Genomic DNA, 24,459 nt, shown 5'->3' on the forward strand with positions numbered 1-24,459 from the left:
GAACTAAGTATCATTATTTTTTAAAAATTGGGTCACTGCAACATTAAATAAATATGATGCATATTATCCTGCAATATTAAATAATTGGGTGCAATTACATTGATTTTACTTTTGTCCTACAGCAATATTATGATAACTAAGTAATTTAAAGAATACATGATATTCAAGAACTCCTGATGGAGGGAAAAAGGAGGTAAATACAGATAGTGGGAGGAGGGTAAAGGGGAATAGCAAGACGTGCTCTGATAGGGGATACAGGAAAAGATTTGGAGAAGGAAGATGAACCAAGGTAAACACTGGAAGAGGGTTTGTAGGTAAGATATTATAGATGGGAGAAAAGTCCCAAGAAATAACATCGTTGACTAACCCTCAAAAAACAAAAAATAATATATGTAATTAAGTATATATAAAGTTTATAAAAAAACATATATATATATATATATATATATATATATATATATATATATATATATATATATATATATATATATATATATATAGGGTGATGGTACTCAATTCAAGAGACAAAGACCACCTAACAAAAATATCAATATCAGAAATTAGAACACCCATTTGAGTTGTTGATATGAGATGTCTAAAAAGAATTTCAAAACACACAGCCTATTCCTGTTTCCTTTGGTTGCCCCCACAGAGGTGGAAGATAAGTCCATATTACTAAAGACACCTTGCACTTAAGAAATAGGGCCCAGCAGCCCTCAAGGTAGAACAGACTTGAATGATAGCACCCTTAGCAATAGTTTCCATGGCATTAGAAAGCACATTCTTTGGTTTCAAAGAATGGAGGTAACCAACAGTCTTACTCATCTATGATGCCTTTAAATCACATACCAGGATAGCACAATAATACTACATGCAGTAGTTATAGACATACCTTGGTGGTAAGCAACTGCTCTCCACTTGGACTTAATATTCACACAACAAGTGTGATAACATTCCTGGTCCTGGATAACTAGCTAATAAATCAGTGCTAGAGAAATCATGATTATTGAAGGAAAAAAAGCAACCAATAATTTACAAAACCAGAATAATCTCTAACAAAAATTTATAAACATTTGTCCTTATATCCACAGATAAGTGTAGACTTGACTCCTCATTAAGGAATTTTCTTTTGGCAACAGAGCAAGATCACTAGAGAAAACCATAGCCAATCAATATAGAGATTTGGAGCCCAGTCCCAGTAAGTACATCTACAAAACAATCCCACATCTGAAGCTTAGCAATCATAGCCAAAGAGCAGGCTTAATGAGTGTAAGAGCCAGAAGACCAAGGGTTTTGATGTGTGATTGTATCTAATAGCAACATCGGAAGATATACCACTAAATTCTCACAAAAAAGATGACACAAACATTCACTGTGCAATCAGAAAACTAATGAATTTTCCAAACTGAGTAGAGAAATATTCAGGAGGCCTTAATCCTACACAGAGAACTATAGAGAACTGAAGAACAGTGAGAGTAGGAGGGATGGCCATCCCCAAGGAAGATCACATTAATTGGATGTCCAATGTCAAGTGGTCATCTTAGAAATTATAAGTTATATGTACTCAATAGATTACATTTAGGATTGTAAATTTCTACAAAGATGCTCTGAGAACTTTAGTTACCATGCATTTCCAATCATGATTAATACGATGAGCCAAAATTTCCTTTTTCTCTTGTGTGTTCTGCTACAGTTAATAGAAAGATTACTAACATAATTCTAGTAATTGTCACTTATGATGGTTTCACCACATTCTTTTCTATATTTCAGAAATAACTCTCCAGGATTTTTCTGCATTTCTCTATTGTAGGAGATGTGTAACTCTTTTGTATGATACCCATTGCATTTTTAAATATCAATTTATTTGCCTAATATTCTTATTTTTACTAAATGTTATAAAATGATATTTTTATTAAATGTAACAAGGACATACCTTCTTACAACCAATTGAAGAATGATAGAGGAAGGCAACTTTTAATCACTCTTGTAATTAGAATTTAAATTTTATTTTTTAGTATACTAAATCTAGGATTCAATAATGTCAGGGAGCAACTTCCAATCTTAATTTTAATTATGGTATATTGTATCTTAGACATTTTACATTCTGAATACATATTTTCTCAGTAGCTTATGAAAAACTTTCTTATTTTTCTTTTTTCTTTTTAAACACAAAATTCTCTACAATTATATTAAGCACAAAATGTCATGTTCAGATTGCTACCAAAATATAAGTGAGGTACCAATACTACCTCAAGATTTGGGAACTATTATTAGAGTTTTGAATATGTGGAAGTTTTGATTTCCCTTTTTATGTCTTTCAGAATATCACAGAAAGTTTGTTTTTTTAAAAATATTCAAAATATATTTAAATATTACCTATACTAATTTGTGATTTTATTCTTTCATAGTTATAAGCAATGTGTAGTTCTATATTGAGCTATTCAAAATCTGTAATGACAATTAGCATGGTTGGTTTGAGATTTCAACAAAGGAAAGTACAAAAACCTCATGTTGTCCCATAGGAAGAAGTTGTTACTATAAGGCTTTATTCTCATTCTTCAATCTTTTAAAAATCAATAAAAACTAAATTTAATTATATTGAAAAATTTGTAATTTGAAATATTTATCTAAGGCTGAAATCGAAATTTTGTCCTTAATCCAGCTATATTTTTCTTACAGCAGTTTTTAACCTGGTATTTCCTCTAGATGTAATCTTATAGCCTCTTGGCACTTAAAACTCTCACAAAAATATCTTAACCGCTCTCTTTCATTTAAGTGCTTATTACAGTCTAATGAATTTACATCTCTCCATTAAACTTAGATTTATTCTATCAGTCATTGCCCATTGACATGTCTAAATGCATGCCTCTTAGAAACGTGTATTTTAATACATCTAAAACATTTTTAACAATCTCACTGTAATATTCAAAACTTCTAAATATTATGCTTCCCTTCTTACCATCTGCTGTACCATACAGACACCTTCTGTTTTTAGAAATATATATATTCTCTTTGAGACCTTCCACTTTCTCAACATCTAGAAAAGGTCCTCATTAAATGTTATAAATATATATATATATATATATATATATATATATATATATATACCTCCAAAATATATCACAGGTCTGTTTATTGTCTCTATCCTCATGTCATGAATCTCTCCCAAATTGCTATCTTTTTCCTAACTTTTAACAATGAGTATACTGATATACTCTGCAACCCACTATTATACTTTCAATTCAATATCACAAACTGAATATGAAAGTCTTTCTAATAGCGTTCTTTAGTCTATGGTTCCATCTGATCAAACTGGACAGTATCAAAAATGACCACATATAATATATATGCAAAAGAACAAAGTTGGATCTTTATGTCACATCATATAATTTAAAAAAAAAGTCTTTCATGTAAAATGTACAAATAAATTGAACAACTCAAATTGTTAAAAAAATACATGTAAAAATGTTCCTAGTGTTGGATTTAACAATAAATTCAAAGATATGAAATGAAAATTTTGTAAGAAAAATAATTATTTTGAACTATTTCAATTTAAAATGTTTTCTTGTTAAAAGTCAGTATGTACAAATTGAAATAATAACATAGTCCAGTAAAGGAGATAAACTGTTTGACAGCTAATATATATAAAGCTAAATACTGTCTAAAATATTTAAAGAATTTATTGAACTGAATAACAACTAAAAGCAAAACAGTAAATTGAATCAAAATATAGGCAAAGAATATGAAATAAACACAAGAAACTGTGCTCATCACAAATCCCTTGGGAACCAGAAATACAAAACACAGTAAGACATCACAATACTCCTCATCCAGCAGTATAACTATAGTTAACAACAAAAGATTTTAAGTGTTTTGAGAATGCTGATATTAGAAGTAAAGTACATTGATGATGGAAATTCAAAATGATACATTTGCAATGGCAGACATTATAGAGATTACTTATAGACAAAAAAGTACTACATGTCAGTGTTGGGTAGGCATTATTCTAGATTGACACATTCTACCATGCATAAAATATCTTTAAATTAGAAAGTATAAAATAAAATCTCAAAAAAGCTTAATGGTGTCCCTGAAACTGACCTGATCCACTAGGCTCTTCCTCCACAAAAGGAAATAGTAAACACTGCTGAGAAACTCTCTTGGTAAGGCAAGGTCAAAATATGAGTCTCAGAAAACACAAGATCAAGAAGATTCTGAGAGCATGTCAGCTACCTGGAAGAAACAAGAACCTGTGACACTACCTGGAAAAGGATTAGAACAAAGCAGGTAGGTACCTGGCAAGGATGTTCTCCAACTTGTTGAGCTGCCTACAGGCTGTACAGTATGCTGCTTGGTGAGCTATCACCCATGCTTGTGAGGGCTTTTGTGATGCAGCTGTGTGTCATTTCTTCTCTTTGTAGTAACTATTTACCAATATTCCTGTCAGCAACCTCACTAAAAGTAATTCTTTCACAAATTGGACTTTATCATTGTCTATATTTTGTCTGCCATGTGTCCCCAATTTTGTTTTGCATCTCACCATGTTACACAACAAAGTTCCACTTGTGAATATACAAATTAAGTGAGAACACATACAAGTAATACCACTCATATGAGATAGGACAAGTAAAAATCATATATATATATATATATATATATATATATATATATATATATATATATATATATGAAATCTCCAAGAATCGGTGAATAAGTAAAAGATGGTACACAAATATTGTCAAATACGACTATGGTGATGTTTTATTTGTACTGAAATATGATTTTATTTGTATGTTAATAAATAAAGTTGCCTGGGGGTCAGAGCTAATAACAAGGCATAGCAGAGCTGAGCATTCATGGTGCATGCCTCTAATACCAGCACTTGGTAGACAGAGCTAGGTAGATCTCTGTGTGGTCAAGGATACAGCCAGCATTGGAGACACACACCTTTAATCTCAATACCAACCATAGGAAATCTGGAGGTCTGTACAAACAGGCAGTGAGGAGGCTGTCATGTGGTTGGGTTTACAACCAATGAGAAGGCAGAACAGAAAGTCTATATAAAGACAAACACACAGGAAGTAGGTCTCTCTTGGCTGAAGTGGCTAGCTACAGCAGACAAGTAAGGCTCTTAGCTCTGATCTCTTGGCTTTCTTCTTTGCATTGGTTCTGTGTTTCTTATTATAATAAGATGGTTGGTTATATCTACATTTGGCACCCAACATGGGGCAAGAGTTTCCACCTAAATCCTGAGAAAAAAGATTCTAAAACGGAGCTAAAAACACTTCCTAGTTGTCTCTTTCAAGTTAGCGGCAGCCTGTGTGTTTGAGCTACTATGGTGGGTTCCTGGCGTGCGTGCACCTACAGTATGGCGGGAATGAGGCCTCTGCAAGTGGCACATTAAGCTGCATGGTGGATTTAGCCTTTGCTAGTACAAAACAAAAAAGAGGTTTCTGGGCTACACGCTGCTTTGATGGAAACATAGACCCACTATTTCTTAGAGTTGATGGCCCCAGAGCTGGTGGAAAACATACCACCACCATGTTGGGAAGCTAAAGAGGGTGGAGCCAGCAGCCACAGCGCTGTTTCAGTCTTAAAATGCTGCGGTTTAAAGCAGTAGGTTCAAGGTAATATAAAAAATAAGCCACGTAAAGATGGCTACCACACAGAGAATCTGGATTATGTTCTCTTTGATATTTGTAACTGAAGAAAAACATTTGATTGCAAAAGCTGTTGAGTTATGCCAAATTGTATAATTTAAAGGTACCTTGACTTCAAAATTTGGATGTAAGGATATGTTGCTTTGGAAAGGAGGCTCTTCTTTTGTTCCCACAGAAAGCCAGAGGTTATGGATTTGTTCCAGATTAAGATACATCAGGTTTGACCAGCCAAGACCCTCTGAAAGGTCTCTGATGACACCAAGGCCCAGAAGATCCAACATCCAGAACAGTTTGAAGGCAACTGGCTCAGACGATACACCCTCACGGACTACTCCATAATTCTAAAATTTTCTTTGTGTCCCCATAAGATACAGCAACCCCCTCCAGCAGGAAGTAGTAAGAGAAGCTATGCCCAAATTCCCAAATATACCAAGCTGGCTTTGGAGATGTGTAAAAGTTAAAACCTTCCTTTAAAAAAAAGAAAAGGGGAAGTGCTGTAGGATGGTCTGCATGTCAAATGCTCTGAATGGTCAGTAAATAAAACACTGATTGGCCAGTGGCCAGGCAGAAAGTATTGGCGGGACTAACAGAGAGGAGAACTGAGAGAACAGGAAGGTGGGAGGAGACACTGCAAGCTGCCGCCATGACAAGCATCATGTATAGATGCTAGTAAGCCATGAGTCACGTGGCAAGGTATAGATTTATAGAAATGGATTAATTTAAGATATAAGAACAGTTAGCAAGAAGCCTGCCACGGCCATACAGTTTGTGAGCAATATAAGTCTCTGTGTTTACTTGGTTGGGTCTGAGCATCTGTGGGACTTGCGGGTGAGAGAGATTTGTCATGACTGTGGGCCAGGCAGGAAAACTCTAGCTACATACTACTTAGCTTTAAAAAGAAAAAATCAAGTAAAAATGTTTATAATCCATTATAAACCTTGATACCTTGATAGCATATATACAAATAAATGGATTAGGTGCAAAAAAGGATAAATACTTAGTACCCAATATTAATTATCAAAGTGGTCAAATTAACAGTCCTGTAAGTGGCTAGAGGCTGGCAAAAGTGAAGTGGGGATCTGTTTAATAAGTATACAGTTTCAAATCACGAAGTTGAGGAGAATCCTATAAATACCTGGTGATGGTGGCTACTAAACAATGTGAATGAAAATTATTAATAATATTGATATAGACACAAAAATAGTAATGCATCACTACTATACTTGATATATTTAGTCACAAAATAAGAAAAAAAATGACGCCGGGCGGTGGTGGCGCACGCCTTTAATCCCAGCACTCGGGAGGCAGAGCCAGGCGGATCTCTGTGAGTTCGAGGCCAGCCTGGGCTACCAAGTGAGTTCCAGGAAAAGGCACAAAGCTACACAGAGAAACCCTGTCTCGAAAAACCAAAAAAAAAAAAAAAAAAAAAAAAAAAAAAAAAAGAAAAAAAATGACTTTAAAGTAACCATACTGATCTTTAACAAATATTCTAAATAAAATATTTATCTTTTCTAATGTGACCATTGTTTATCATTTCAAATTTTCCATTCAGACTATAACAAACTTACCATTGATTAGGAACAAGATATCAAGAAAATACAACAACAACAACCAGAAGCTATCCTGGTGTTCACATGAGTTTATTGTGGTTAATTATAGAATCATGGAACAAATCCAATGTGATTGTCAGCATGAATGACTACTAATTCAAGACGATCCTTTGGAATGTCTTTCAGAAAGGCAGCTCCACTGAGGAGTCTCCTGCTAAAAAGCAACTCTATACATCTTACACAAACCTATGTAGGAAGCTGGTGGATCATAACTTTTCTTTGGTCTTGTAAGTAGTAGATTATACATTTCTCTAATCTTGTGTGTTTCATTAGCTTACTGGATCTACTCTCTCAGAGGAGAATGTTTCCTTTACAGGAAGCAGCATTACAACAGTGTCATAACAATCAACCTATTCACAACAGTTAAAAGGATGAAATTTCCTTTGTTCTTGATACATGTCCATTACTACCAATTGTTTTTCTACTTAGCTCCTTTAAGCTCATCTTTGCTCTGATATACATGTCTTTTCATCTAAGATATTTTCCATGTTCTAGCATACACAGGACATATTTATTCATGTTGAACAGGCAATTATATTATCAAATGTACAGTATCATTTTGCTTCATTTCTTTTGACTAAATAACATCACATCTACAGTGGATAAAAGCATGTAGTACACTTCCAGAGGAGTATAGCTCAATTACCAGCACCCAGGTCAGGCAACTAACAACTAACTACCTATAGCACCAGATTCACCTTTGGTACCTAAGTCTTCCATGAGTTCCCACACTTGTGTGTATAAATCTACACAAAGACATACAAATATACATAACATAATTAAAATTGAAAAGAATCTTTTTTGAAAGAAGATGCATAAAGTGACTTTAGAGAGGAAGTTTATGTTATATTACAAAATATAAGGTATATGAAACATCAAACTGGAACGTTTGTTCTTTCGAGTTCAAGGAGAGTTTAGACTTGATGCAGTATTGGAAAGCCATATATGAAATTATATCAAAGTTGGATATTCAGTAAATTATTTTTCCTTTAACTCTACAAAAATTTTTGTAGGTAAATTATTATACTAAAGCATTGCATCTTATACGTAACATGATTTTAAAATAACTTGTTTATCCATTTTAAATGAAGTGATCATATCTGATTTTTAATTTAAAAATGACCACAGGAGCAAGTACTAAATAAAGGACCAACATGTAAGTCGGAAACAGATAATATGTAAGGAAACCAAGGTAACTGAAAGTAGATAATACAGCTTCAATTATTAAAGGTCAACCAGTAAAACAGTTTCTTGTTTTCACAAATGATATAAAAAATATATAAAACATTTTTAAGAGCATGAACACTCTAAATAATAAGAAAACAGTGAAAATCCAAAATATGCACAGTAAACCACATCACAAAAATTGAAGTTTTCATTGGTAATGCTAAGTTTTGCATTAACTATGAATAGCTCATTCTCATGATGGTGATAGGAATAGCTATTTGTCTTGAAACTGTGGTAAATTTGGATAATAGAATTTTTCTTTACTGTAGAAATACATGAAGTAATTTTTGTCAATTTTAAGTTTATACTCTGTTTATTCTGTGGACTTTAGCATTTTTAAATATAACTTTCACAAATTTTGGGGAAAAATCAAGATTTTGGTAAAGGAAAATTTATGAACATAGAATTCTAGGGTTTTATATATAAATATATGTTGGTTACAAACTAAATGATTAATGTATTTAATTGTAGGAAAGAGGATTACTGACACTTAGTTGTTTTGGTATAAGCATGTGGCTCTATTTCTAGAGTAAACAATATTTCTTTAAAATGTAAACCATGATTTTTAACATGGCTGAAATTTCATTTCTGTTAGAACTAACAAAATAAAATGGACAAATTAGAGTTTTATTTAAAATTAAAATGTTTGGGAATTGTTAATCATAAATTTGTTATTGAGATGTTTAATATTTGTTATAAAAACAATCAACACAACATTATTGAAGATTTCTTCATATTAAAAAATGGCTTGATAAGTGATAATAACTTAATTATTCATATGGATTAATTGAGGCACAAGTATGCATAAAATTATTTTCAAGCCTGTTTGGTTTCCAGTAATATATGAAATGATATTTTGCATTCTGGTCTTTTCAAAATAGTTGTTATTATTCTTCCAAATGGACTAATTAACTTGATTTGGTAAATAATTAATTTGATTTGGAAGGATGCCAGTGTTTAACATCTGGGCTAATTTTGACATCTAAGAATAATATATAACTAACTTTATAGAAAATAATGTTACACATAACCCTGTGTTCAGATGATATTAGATAAGAAATATTTTTAAATTAATTAGTTTAAAAATGTTTGATTTAATTTGAATACAGTTACTGTTTATCCTATTTTGTTTTAACCATAATGAGTTGTTTATTGGTTTCTCTTGCCAGTTATGTGTAGCTGGTTTTGAAATTTCATCCCAAAATTTAGCTATGTGAGTTTCAATTACTTCAACTTTTCAAAGTCCTTAATAAGTAAATAATTGAATACAATGTTTAAATAAAGTGAAATTATTTCTAAAATATTAAAATATTTCAGCTTTTAAAACAAGAAAGTAAAGGATAAAATTTAAAGTCACAAATATTTAATGAGAATGTTTAAATAACCAATTTCTGTGAAACATGTAGACACCTAAATTTCTCCATGCAAATATTTTCAAAAATATTATGAATTACATCCTAAGTTTACCAATACATGTAAATGTATTAAAGAAATAAATTAAATTTACTATAATGATCAATTTTACAGAAAATGATTATACAGAGTCCATAAATTCTTAGAAGAGTAAACATAAAAAACATATGAACACACCACAATGATTGTAGTTATGAAAGTTTATTTTAAACATGCCTTTGGCTTTTAACTCCTAGCAGAACAAGAATTTATCTCATAGAAAAGAAACCAAGAATTTTATATTCACTGTATGATTTAAGCATTTTATAGAGTAAACATAAATTTAAAGTGTATTTTACCACATGAACTACTCAGGAGTGCCTTTCTTAAGTTATGTGAGTGCTCATATATTGAAAGTAAAGATAAAATATATGTGCTTTTAATATGTTCTGGTCATAACTCATTCTTAACTTTCATGAAGTCTGCTGGGACAATTCAGTAAGAAAAAATGGATTAAATTGCTTATTTTTATTTTTTAAAAAAGCTGCATGTGTACAAAGGAATATGTATCTGAAAAGGAAATTGACTGAAGTATCATGAAAACATGTCTTCCAGATTTGTGCCCATCAACATCCTTGCACATGCTATTTTTTAAAGTGTTTTCTGCTTTAATAAATTTTGTAGGTAATTGATTTAATATGTTAAGCATGCTTCCCTAATTATGTAATCAGAAAATTTAAGTGAATTGTGAGTAAAGTTGTCCAACATAACCAATAAAACAGAGTGGATTTTGAATTTTAGATAGCGTATATGCAGTATACTTACTTCGGATTTGTCATATTTTGTAACAAGTTCAAGAGATTAGTTGTTTCTCTGAATGTCAGTACAATTAGTTGAAAATATGTCTACTATTTTCCATGTCTGTCAGCCATCTTGGTGAGCATCCAAATAGGAGCATTAGCTTTTTCCCAGTCAGTATCTTCTCATAGATATGAGTGTGGGTTCTTTAAAACATGCATTCTAAAGAGAGCTTGATCTTTTCCACTTGCCTCAACTGAAAAAAAGGAAGCAGAACTAAAGTCAGTTAAAGAAAAAAGAACACATATTAGCTGTAAGAATTTTATTTAAATATTAATGCATCAATTACTTATTCACAATTATTAAATTATTAGCAATTATTATAATTAAATTATTAAATCTACAATTTAATGAAAGAATAAATCTATACACCCATGTGTCTCTAACACCCAAATACAAAGAGTATAATTCCTACCCTTCCAAGGGACAATTTGAGGTGTTAATACATTGATGGTAAGTGATAGATTTTACCAGTTTTTGACAAACCTCTATCCATAATAGAGATCAATTACTTTAAGACATTATCTGAATACATATTTTAAAACTGAATAAATGTTTTCAAATATAACTCAATACATTATATTTTAATATGAAATTTATTCTGATTTTTTTTCTTTTTTCAGTACTGAATATACAGGAGTCTTAGAATATTTGCATGTTTTGTTAACAAATCTTTTAAGGAAAACTGGATGAATGAGTGTTTAAACCCTTAAGAGAAATACCCCATTCAACTTTCACTAACATAATTAAAAAGCAAATTCCCAATCATCCTAAGTTATAATTTCTTTGAAAACTCATACATATTTGTTTAAAAGTAACTTATAGTGTAAATATAAAAAATTAATCAAGAACAATCATGGAAATATTACTCCTGTCTGCATTTTGAAGTAAAACTATGGTTGAGCTGTGGAATGGCAATCCACAAATTCTGTGTTAGTACAGCTTTAGTAATATTTTCTGTGTTAATTTACACAACTTATTTAAGGCAGTAAATCCATATGGCATGGTCCTCATACAAATATTCCATCATGAGTATAACTTCTGAGTTTGTTGCAGCTTAGTAATTGCAAGTTGTTTTATATAAAGTAAAGAAAAAGAATTGACTCTTAGTGCCCTGAAATCTGGGAGACCAGGTCTTCACAGACACCTATAAGATACAATTTGAGTCTGAAATGCTCCCGACATTTCACAGGTATGGAGATATAATGGCAAGCGTGACAGTCGTAATAAGAAAGTCTGCAGGCTACTTCTTTAAATTACAAGAAATGAGAAGCAAGGAATAGTTAGCATTTCCAAAATGGGACTTTTTATAGCTGGATTGTCCTTTAGCCCTCACAGACTTTCCGTCCGCGGTTGAATTAACTATGCTATCTAGACAGTGGTGAGAAGTGGAACTCACATATATTTAGAAATTGTGGAAAACTTACTGCACTAATTTTTTCCCTTAATGATGTTCAGGAACTAAATGTAGAAATAGACAATAATAATACTGTTCTCATTTTTTACAGGTTTCCTGGTATTAGAAAATTTCTAGTAGATGCAAGGTTGGTGTTTCTTTTAAAATAATAAGTATACATAAATAAAATAATCTATGTTGTTTTATGTACATTAATTTGAGTGAAATTATTGAGGAATATCAGAAATATGTAAAAAACTCATTAATAGATCAAATTTAGATAACTAGATTTTAAAATTTCAAAATACCTTTGTTCCACTAAGATCTGAATATAACTAAATGAAACATTTAACAAGAATCAAAGGCAATATATTTATAAGTGTCATGTGAACAAGATATCATGGCCAATTAAACATACTTACACACACACACACACACACACACACACACACACACACACGCATGCACACACACTCACTACATTAAGAAGCTAGCATGCACATATACAAAATAACACAAAATTTCCCCTACATCTAGACCCAATCCAATCATATATACTACTTAATATTTTCCTAAACATTTTCTTTTTGATATTATTATTGATTATATTAACAATCAAATAACTATATATTCATGGTGTTTCTCTCCCCATCAGAGAGGTTTTGTAGTAATATTAAGAAGATGATAATAGATACAAAAGCAGGCTATTCTCAAGGCTATTGGTTATCCTCCACAACCTGATGGTAAGGAGATATTGGTGAAGACACCCCTTACTTATATCATCAAATTGGGGAAAATGATGTTTCTGAACTAAAAGATTCAACACTACAGACCAGTGTTATTCATAGTACTGGAAATTACTATACAAACTACATAGCCAAACATATGTAATTTTCATTATCACTCAGATATTCAGCCTGAGATATATAACAATGTCCTGCCTCTGATATATAATGGTGCAATGGTGTCACAAATGCTCTTTAATTGGATTGATGGAACACATACCTGGCTACTAAAGTCACCTCTAAGTAAATCGTGGGACCTGGAGTAAAACCTAACATTCTACTAAAGGGAAATAGCATTAAAATGACTCCTGATGAAATACTGATATACTCACAGATAAGACCATTATTCAGCCTTAATTATAGAAGCATGTTTTTGCAATATATGGTGATTAACACAGAGACTCATAGCTCAATAATGTGCAGAGAGTAAGAGTCTTTGGGTGCTCAGTCCTAAATGAGATGGGATCTATGCAGAAAAGAGGGAGGAAAGATTTTAAGAGCCAGAGGATATGGATGACCCCAAGCAAACAGTATATACTGACAAAGCAGGATAATACACATATAAACTTACAGAATGTGACTTCACACAGAAGATTTTAACAAGTTCAAAACAGAAAGAATCCCAGCAAAGAGGAAGGGAGGTGGGCAGAAATTTGCACACATAAACAAGTTGTTGCAATGGTCAGCTTCTAGGAAATGGAAAATAAGTTTTCAGCAGCAGAACGTTAATGGACATATCAACCACACTCCATGCCAGACAATGTACCTAGGAGTAATTAACAAAAAAGGGTAACATAAAGTGGACTCAATGATTTCTCAATGATTTTTAAGAGCTTTTGGGCTTTGGTTTTGATTTTTTCTTTATTTTTATGTTCTTATTTACTTTTAGTTTTCTTTTTGAGAAAGCAAGCAGATGAAACCTTGTGAGAAGGGTGGTGGAGAGGATCTAAGTTGCAGATAATTGTTAATTAGGAAAATGACAAGGCTAAAACGTTCTAATTCCAGGAAATTAGAACTAACCTACTTATTACTTAAGCTAGAATTTTGTCAAAATTAAAAATAACAAAAACAGACATTCTTTTTTTCTTCAGTATTTCTGTAGCATTGAAACTATAAATCTCTCAATATAGGCACACTGCTTTAGTTTATGGAGTAATACAATTAGTGCTAATTTCATTCCTAAAGTATGCAGGAAATGCTGTCCAAGAGCAGTATTTATTATACATTTCAAAACTAAAACTTAAGACAGAATTCAGGGGCTAAAGCAGTAGAAGCTAAGGAACAGTATGCACTTTAAAGAAGTAGGTCCGTAATGGAAGCAGTCTTCTCTTACTTGTTTCAATCACATAATTTAAGGATTGTCACTGGGAAAGGAATATGGGTGTCAGAATTGTTGCTTTTGATATGAGTACTGATCAAAAGAAAGACATTACACCCTTATATTTTTATTAAATGTACATTTATTTTTAGGTTTTTAAAATGAATTCTCTCATACAATATATCTCAACCATAATTTCCTCTCCTTCCAGTACCCTTACCCCCATACCTACCCCTCCCAGATTCACTTTCCCTCCATTTCCTCCTCAGAAAGAACAGGTCTCAAATACCTCCTCAAAAGAGCAGACAGGAAATGGCAAGATACAATAAGAGAAGGCAAAAGCCCTCATGACCTGGACAAGGCAACCAAAGAGGAGGGAAAGAGTCCCATGAGCAGACAAAAGAGTAAGAGATACACCATTTTCTAGTGTTTGGAGCCCCACAAACAAACAGCCAACAGCCATAATGTATGCAGAGGAACTGGTGAAGACACATGCAGGCCTTGTGCTTGCTGTGAGTCCTGTTTAGTAAATTTAGTAGACCGTTTTCATTTGGTGTCCTTCATCCCCTCTGACTCCTACAATTTTTCTTCCCCTTCTTATGTGGGGTTCCCCGATCTCTGAGGGGAGGGACCACATAGAGACCTCCAATTTAGACTTTCTTTCTGCATAATGTTTGGCAGTCATTCATTATGCAAAGAGACATCCTTTAAGAAAAAGTGTGTATCATCAATTTAATCACCATTAATTTCTCCTTACATTATTAACATCATTTAACAAACCCTTAAGGAAACACTCATGGTAACTATTTGGTCAGTGGTAACGTGAAAAAGTAGATGCATTTTTTTCCATCAATAATTGTAGAATTCTTTTTATTTCATTTTTTACATTTCATTTGAAATAGAATTATGTCACTTCATCCCTAACTTTCCTCCCTCCATTCACTCCATGGCTCCCAACTCATAAATTGATATTCTTTTTCTTGGATTTTCTATTTTGACAATCATTAAGTATAAGTTTAAAAGAAAATAACATCCTATTTTTTTCTCAAAGAATATTGCCAGGAGCATAATAGACTATTCCTTGCCAACTGTTATTGCTGTTTAAAACCATTTTAACCTAATCAATAACTATAGATTTATTACTATTTATTTATAGATAAGGTTTGAATAAAAAATTATGCATACTTATATTTATTTGTAGTTTGTCCTTTTTCAAAACTAACATGGAGACATTTTTCTTAATGAGAATAATGAATAAAAATGATTTTGTGAGGAAGTTGTGTGTTATCTTTGTGTGTATTTATGACATTTAAGTTAATCTTCAAAATCAGTAATAATTATGTAATTATAATTATTATGTAATTGTTTTGAATTCTGATACTGGTTAACTTTAAATATATTTATTTTACTATGATTCTCCATTTGAAAACAGTTGTATGAGGAATCTTGTATTTCTATGAAAATACTAAGTCTGAATAATTTTTCTTCAATTTCTTTACATAAGAAATCACTCCTTTTCAAATAGTTTGAATTTCTTGAACTTGGCTTTATAATTTATAGATGAAAGAGAATTCTTTGCCTATTCCTCTATTTGACTTCTTGGGTGAAAATGTGTTTGCGTAATGACTCTGGGCAATGTTGCATCCTTAATGAAATCAATAGTCTAGTACAGAGATCAAGGGTGGCTGAGAGTCCTACCTACATATTTAAGTTGTGAACATTTCTTTTGCTATATTGACTTATGATCACTGTACCACCTTGTATGTAAAAGATACCCATGAAAGTTCTTAGACATAAATCTTTTTCATCATGCTGAGACATTTCTCTGAATGCTAGAAGAAATAACTCACTTGAAATAGAAATATCAAGTTAAGTATCCTGTAGAAAAAAAGTTGCCGTTAGGGCTAATTTGTTCACACTGCTCTGAAACTGCCTTTTCAAACTATGTGCAAATTAGAAAAAAAAAAAGGAACATCTTCAGTATCTTAACGAGACTTAGAATTAATCCATTCATTCCATTCATGCATAACTAAGAACTGAATCAATAACAATATGTGGCAATTATTTTTGCTCGTGTTTATTTATATAATCATACAAGTGCAATTCACTACATAAATTTCATAGTTCACAGTGAGATATGGTGTTAGGCACCCAGACTGGTTTGACAAAGAGAAAGTGCATTTGACATTTACAAATAGTCAAGGTAAAGGGCCATTGGTTTAATTCAGTACTGATAGCAGTCCTAGATATAAACATCCATTACAGTCTTCTGGATTTTATTGCAGCATCTACATGTGAAATGGTTTTGACCATGAAAAACATGCAAAGAGAGGAAGAGAGGGGAGAAACTTACCACACATTTTACAAGTGCAAGTATGAAGAATGTTTTTATCCACTGATAAGTCTTTAAAAGTATTTAAAATAGACTAAAATTTTTTTTTAAGAAAAAGGTACTTCTGTTTGGTAGCAGAAAATAAATTTTCTACAAATAAAAACAAGTGTTTTATGTTGTTAATTGTTTCTTTGGATGGTTGGTTGAATTTGTTTTTTTTGTTTGTTTGTTTGTTTTGTCTTGTTTCAAAGACTAAGAGTCTTGAAGATTCGGTTTAAAAAAAAAGGTATTGATTGTTCATTATATTGTCTTCAAAATCTTTGAGGTTCCAGTTATTTTAGATTTTAATACAATTGGTAACTTCACTTGCTTTAGAAACTGAAAAATAGACATTTGCTTCTGCTCCGAACATCTTCCTATCATTGTTTATAGCAAGCTTTGAAATACTCTTAACAAGTTCCGTGTTTAAGTATATTTCCTCTGAGTGATACACGATGTATATTAAATCAACTCTTTTAAATTAAATAAAATTATGATACATTATTTTGGATAATTTCCTTTCATATTTGAAATGTTGACATATTAAGGGTGCAATAAGTTATCTTTGCTCCTGTTTACCAACAAATTCAATAGCAACATACTCATTTTCCACCTTCAACTACTAGTGATATAAGTATGTATCCATGTGACTAAAGAAAGAATTAAAACCAAATATAAAGAAAACAAACAAGTAAAAACATGGTATGTAAAATAGAGTGTTCTTAAAAGCATAAATGCAAATGACTCAGAAATATTTTAAGTATTTAACATCAATAGCCATCTGGGACATGCAAATTTAATATACACTGAGATGTCACCTTACCCTGTCAGACTGGCTAAGATCAAGAAATAGCATGGCGACAAATGCTGGAGAGGATGTAGGAAACAGAGAACACATGTTCACTGTCAGGAGGAGGGTAAACTGGTTCATCCACATTATAAATCAATGTGTAGTTTGCTAGGAAAAACTAGAAATAGACTCCCATATGAATTATATCATTCTTAGGTAAATACACAAAGGGCTTTGTTCTATTACAGAGAAACAGGTTCATCCATGTTCATTGCAACTACTTTCACAAAAGGTAATGTAAAGAACTATCCTAGATATCTATCAACTGAAGAATGAATAAAGAACATGTGCTATACTTACATGATGGAATTCTATGTAGCTACAAAGAAAAATGTAATCATGAATTGAGCCATTAAATAGATGGAAGAGTAAAAATTATACTGACTGTGGTAACCCAGGCCCATAAAGACAAATGCCACATGTTCCTGCTGATATGTAGATAATAGATGTAGATGAATTTCAAAATGGTCTTATTAAATAAAAAACATGGAGCCAGATATATGGGTAAAAACCTTGGCGAGATCAGGCAACAGGACCAGACAGTATACTGAAAAACTTCTGCTACAATTGGCATTCACCATTGGGCATTAATCTACATAGACCTAAGAAAGCTAAAAGATTCAGAAAGCACAGAAATGAAGCCACACTAGGCTTCCTAGTCTCACAGTCTCATGCCAGCAGCAGCGCAGACAGCTGCGTACAAGATGGAGCTGGCCACCAGTCGCCATGGGCTAAGCAGCATGGGTGAGGATTCCCGCCACAGTACACAGAGGTGTCTCCAAGCTGCACTGTGTAGATTTAGCCTTTGCTAGCACAGACAAAAAAAACGAACAAACAAACCAAGAAACAAACAAAATATGTTAGTCTATTTCAGATACTATTAAAGACTCATCAGTGGGTAAAAACATTCTTCATACTTACACTTGTAAAATGTGTGGTAAGTAACTCCCTTTCCTCCTTTTTTTGTCCATATGTTTTTCATGGTCAAAACAATCACATATAGATCCTGCAATAAAATCCAGAAGACTGTAATGGAAGTTTATATCTAGAACTGTTATCAGTTCTGAATTAAACCAATAACCCTTTACCTTGACTGTTTGTAAATGTCAAATGCACTTTCTCGTTGTCAAAGTGTGGGAACAATCAAAATAAGTTTTGCACATGTATGAAATTCTCAAAGAAATAACTGAAAAATATTTAAAAGAGAAAGTGCCTCTAAATGGTTCTAGATCATTCCTTTTCAAGTCCTGCTTTGTTTATATTTATTTATTTTTGAAAATTTCAAATTCATTTCATTTAATATGCTTGAAGGCCACCTCCTTCCTCAGGCTGCCTCTAGCTTAAGAGGGTACTCTCTGTCCCTCTTCTAGAGAATTTATCACATTAAATTATTTTATTTCTAAATTCTTTAATAGCATATGATTATTTAAGGGCATAGAATGAGTCTTACTCAGCATTAATTCTTCAAATGCTTCACATTTCTAAGCAATAAATTCTTGTAGAATTCTTGGAATTAAATAATAAGCTGGATGGTATGTCAGGAACACTTTTGTAGCAAAATATTTCAAATGCAAAATGCAAAACCAAAAGGATTTACTATCATAACTATAAAAGTATCCACATACAATGTCTAATATAATAATTCACAAGAAATGTTAACTAAAAATTAGTCAAAATATTTAAGCAACACATACATACAGAAAAGTATCAATATAATACATTGACAGAATTTTTATTGAAGAATATCAAAATTTATCAACAGTATCATAATTGTTATCAAATTCTAAAGTTTCTAAAGTTATCTAGTCTTTTTATTAGCATATAATAAATAAAAATGTCAATACAAATTTAATGTTTCTACATCTTATCATAAGCATTCAACTAAAAGTTAAATGCACTCTTTTAATGAGCACACCACCTTTTTTTTTTAAATTTTCACATTCAGCGTGAAATTTTGATCCATATAAATAAAGATTTCTATTGATTTAAGTGATTAAAAGTTAAGCATAGTCATAATGAGTAATTATTTTAACTCATGAACTGATAATATCAAAATACTTAGGTATATCAGAATATACAAGAGATCTAATTTTTTATTTTAATAGGGCTTTAAATAAGCACAATACTTATAACTCTTTTTTAAAAAATGTTAAACAACTAAAATTTATCATGTGTGTTTTATTTTCTGTCAGACATGTACTATCCACATAAATAAAGTGTTAAAGTGAACCTTTAAGGAAGTTATTAATTTGGAGCATAATCTGCCAATTTCCTCAGGGAAGAGACTGCACAGTCAAACCCTTCCTTTCCCTGGTCCTACCGAAGTCATCCTAAGAAGGCAATAAGGGGCTATAGTTTGTTGTGTGAGCATAAATACCTTATTCTCTCCTTAATATATTCAGAGCTATAATTATCTACTATTCTACTTACTAGGTATCAAAGCATAAACCTCCTTGTTTCCAAACTGGGAATATCTTATGGTAGGTGGGTCTGAGGACCTTCAGCACAGCACTGGAAATAGATGAGTATTGCTGTTTGTTTTTGCTCTATTGGGGAGCCCATCACCCAACTCACAAATAAATCACAGAGGCTTATTCTTAATTATAAATGCCTGACCTAAGCGTGGCTTGTTTCTTGCCAACTTTTCTTAAATTTAAAATATCCCTTCTATCTTTTGCCTCTGGACTTTTTCCTGTTCTTACTTCTGTGTATCTCACTTTCACTCTTACTTTGTGGCTAGCTGTGCTGCTGTTTAGCTGGCCCCTTGCACCCTCCTCTCCTCTCTCCTCCTTCTTTGTCCTCCAGATTTCTCCTTCTATTTATCCACTCTGTCTTCCTGACTTGCCTATTCTTTCTCCCACCTTGCTATTGGCTGTTTAGCTCTTTATTAAACCAATAAAATGTTTTAGACAGGCAAAGTAACACAGTTTCACAGAGTTAAACAAATGCAACATAAAACTAATGCATTTTAACAATCTACAACAGGTGAGAAATGAGTCAATAGTATTTTCATTCTTTAGCAAGTGAAGGGGTACAGGAAGAAGTCCATTTTAATTCATGGGAACAGAATTGGACAAGGATTAATGTGTTCAAACTGGAGTCACAATAAAAAGAATCTACCAGAGTTACCAGGCAAGGAGTGTGGACCTTGTAATATAGCAAATAAACTGTGTTTGAGGTTCTAGCAGTAGGGGTTGAAAAGAGGGGTTCAACTAGTCATTGTGAATCTATTAGCTGTTATCATCTAAGTGAAATAAAAATACATTTTATATATCCTCATTCATTTTTCATATTAGAGAAACTGCAAATGCTTACTCTGGGAGTTCAAAGAACAGGCTGCAGGTGTCCAGAGCACTGATCACTCATTTCTAAGATAATGGGAGAAAATGAGAAGAGAACATGAGTTTAAACTTTGATTTACTCTTTCCTTAGAAAAGTCTGTATTAGAACAATCAATTACTAAATAGCTGTAAGATCTGTGGTATCATTGATAATCATAGACTACTGACACATTACTGAGTATGAAGAAATATTAGGAAAGAAATAATGTTCCTTGATTATACTTGATTATACCAATTGAACACATTCTGTATATATGCAAATACAACACAGTAGTTACTATCATATATTGTATTATACATATTGCCAATAAAGCAAACAATTTTAGAGGCATCATTTCCTTCCTTCTGCATTAAGGAACCGCATGACGAGGACCTAATAGAATATTACTAATCTTTCTCCACACCTATAGAATTTAGTTCTAAATTATATAAATGTGTATTTATATTATCCTACTATGTAAATCTGTATACATATAATGATTTAGATATAGTCATTAGTGGGTAAAGAATGCTGAGTACTAAGACAATCTATACAAAACCATAAAGAAATATATAGTAAAATTTTATTATGAGAAAAATTCAATTGTCAACAGATGTACCATATTACTTAAATTTAACACATAATTATATAAAAATCCTCAAGTAATTTTTCCCCTAATTTTATGCTACTAGTTATTTTTTAATTGATAGTGTATAAAATGTTCTAACATAATATGATTCACCATGTTTTTGCTTTGTGTTTTGAAAATGTGTAGAAACTCCTAACAAGTACCCCATTAAAAGTACAAGAGGAGAATTAGAGAAAGAGAGAGAAAGCAGTAGTAGTAAGAGAGAGAAAAATGGAGAGAGAGACAGAGAGAGACAGAGAGACAGAGAGACACAGAGAGACAGAGAGACACAGAGTGAAACAGTCAGAAGGAGAGACAGAAACAGACACAGAGCGAACACGAACCCCAACTAAATTAACAGTCCTCTTACTGCTAATTAAAAGCTCTTTACTTTCTGCCCACATGGACAGTGCAGCTGCTTCCCATCCTTCCACATTAAAAGGAATACATAAATTCAAAGACAATACTAGGAACAGCACCTGGTTCTGAGTGCACCTGCCGTGATGAGAGTATATTTCATGCTGTCAGGAAATTAACATTTTCAGGGGCCCCCAAAGATACTTTTCCTCCCTCATTCAACTTTTTCCATTGTTCCCAAGTGGTAAAGACTCAGTAGTTTTCCTTCCATTTTCGATGCTAAATTTATCATCCTGTTGTTTGCTTCGCTGGCACAGACACCTGCCTCCTGCTGTAAATGCTGTGTTCCAGCGCTGCAAGATTTCCCCAGGGCTTCCCATTCAAGTACTGGCTTGTAACAGTGGCTTAATATCATGTCAAAATCTCTTAAGGAAGATCCAGCCTGTCACGTCATTTTAGGATTGAACCTTCATCCTCCGAGAATCTGAAAATGTCCTTTGAGTGTTTGAAGCATGAGCAGACAAATAAAAGGCTAACAAGTCATTTGTAAAGATAATAGCTAACAGCATGCGTTCCTTTTTCCCACCCCCACTTTCCATTAAGTGTAGATAAAGAAGAAAGAAATCAGACTGCAGGGCCCATGGCTTCCTTCTTCATAAACAGGTCAGGGGAAGCTGAAAATCTTTGTTTTAGATGTGAGAGAAAAGAAAAAAAATGCCAATATCTCAATGTTATCATGGTTCAGACATCATTGAAACATGGATGACATGTCAGTTTTTCAGGATAAAACAACTCTACTAAAATACATTTGTGATTTAAAATGTATGATGTATTAGGAGAAAAGAAATAACATCTACTTCTGTTTTATATTGGATTTAGGAATTAGTATAGCGAGTAATAAGAAATTTAAAAGTTGAGAATGTGAGAAATCATATAGCATTTGTAGGAGAAAGGACTCTTTCTATTCATCTCAATTAACTGTATAAAAGCTGTAGAAAATGTAATAAAAATAAGTGTAGCTGTGTCATTTTACTGACTCAGATGTTCTATTATACCTAAATAATAGAATTTTAGGGTTAGTAATTAATTTTTACTAACATAAGTAGTTCATCTTGAAAATGCCAATGATATTGATAGAAAGATGATAGAAAATTTTAAAAGTTGCTCCCCTGCTATGTATAAGATTATACACAAGTTTTTTGTATTGAATTGTATTGAATTCACTGAGTTTAAAATATTCATGTAATTATTGTAGTTAATTATCTATGAAAAGAGGTGTGAGTGGTAAACATCTTGACAGAATATGACCATCAAAAATGTCTTTCTTGTAAATAAAGAAGGTAAGGGGAAACACTTTTGAAACTGTAATATTTATCATTTTTCTGTTAAGAACTGAGGCTTGTGAGACCTTCCCTCATCTTTGCCAGAATATTGATGCTCTTGCACAGGTCTTTTGAATCCTATCACAGTTTCAATACGTGCATGAATTTCCTATTATTTCCAGAGGACACTGTTTCACTCAGGTCCTTCCAAAGATTTAGATATTACTATTGCATTGATCACTCTTCTTTGAACATTGGTGAAGGGATAACATAAAGGTTCCATTTGTAGCTAAGCAGTCCACTGACACTTGTTCTGTGTACTTTAACCAATTGTGAGTTGGTGCGTTAACCACTGTCCACCACACAAAGAAACTTGCCCAATGAGGTCAGCAGGGTGCACTAATCAATGGATAGAAAGATACAAGCTGATATAGGCTTAGGTAAACTTTTCCTGACTAGGACTGTAACTGCAAACAATCAATAAAGGTAATTTTGTGGAATTAAGTTTTGCTGCAAAGGAAAATGTTAATTTGATAAGCTGGCAGACTATAAAATGTAAAAAAAAAATATTTAGCAGCTATATATCTGACTAAAGCTTACTGATTATATATGTATATATGTATATAGGTTGGATATATATTCAAAACTAGGCACCATGAAAACAAATGCCCCAATAAAAAAGTAGATTTTGCTACTAAAGAGTTTTTAGAAGAACAGACATAAATGATTAAGAATTTTTAAAAATATTTATGTTCCTTACCCATCAAGAAAAATGAAAATTAAAATTACTTTGAGATGTTGTCCCACCTTAGTCAAAATTGCTCAGGTTATACAATCAAAAGATGACCCTTTCTGGAAAGAAGATAGGAACAGGTAACCTTTATGCGCCATTTGAGCTATGAGACTGGCACAAAGACTTACAAAATAGTATATGGTTCCTGAAAGCCTAAAAATAGATCCCCTGTACAAACCAGCTAGACCAGTTCTGAGCAGATACCGAAAGGATTTTATTCCCTTTTACTGAGACACATATTGGTCAGTGTTCATAGCTGTTCTATTCAAAATAGGTAGGACATACAAACAGCTCTTCAGCTGATGAATGTCATACCTATAAACATGCAATTTTTGTTAACTGAAAAGAAAAATGCAATTATAAAATTTACAGGCAAATTGAGAAATTAGGAAATATTGAATGAGAAAAAAACCTGACCTATAAACACTTTTAAAGTCATAAGAATAAGGCTAAAGAGCACAGAATGTTCTCTTTTGATTATATAGTTGTCTATTGGCTTCATTTAATTTACAGTTATTTTAAGTACAAATTTATGAGCTGTGTTATCATACAGGAGTAACAGCAAAACCAG

This window comes from Peromyscus californicus, unplaced genomic scaffold (genome assembly GCF_007827085.1).
Source record: "Peromyscus californicus insignis strain IS unplaced genomic scaffold, ASM782708v3 Scaffold_12__1_contigs__length_115047231, whole genome shotgun sequence".
In the NCBI taxonomy this organism is placed as follows: Eukaryota; Metazoa; Chordata; class Mammalia; order Rodentia; family Cricetidae; genus Peromyscus; species Peromyscus californicus.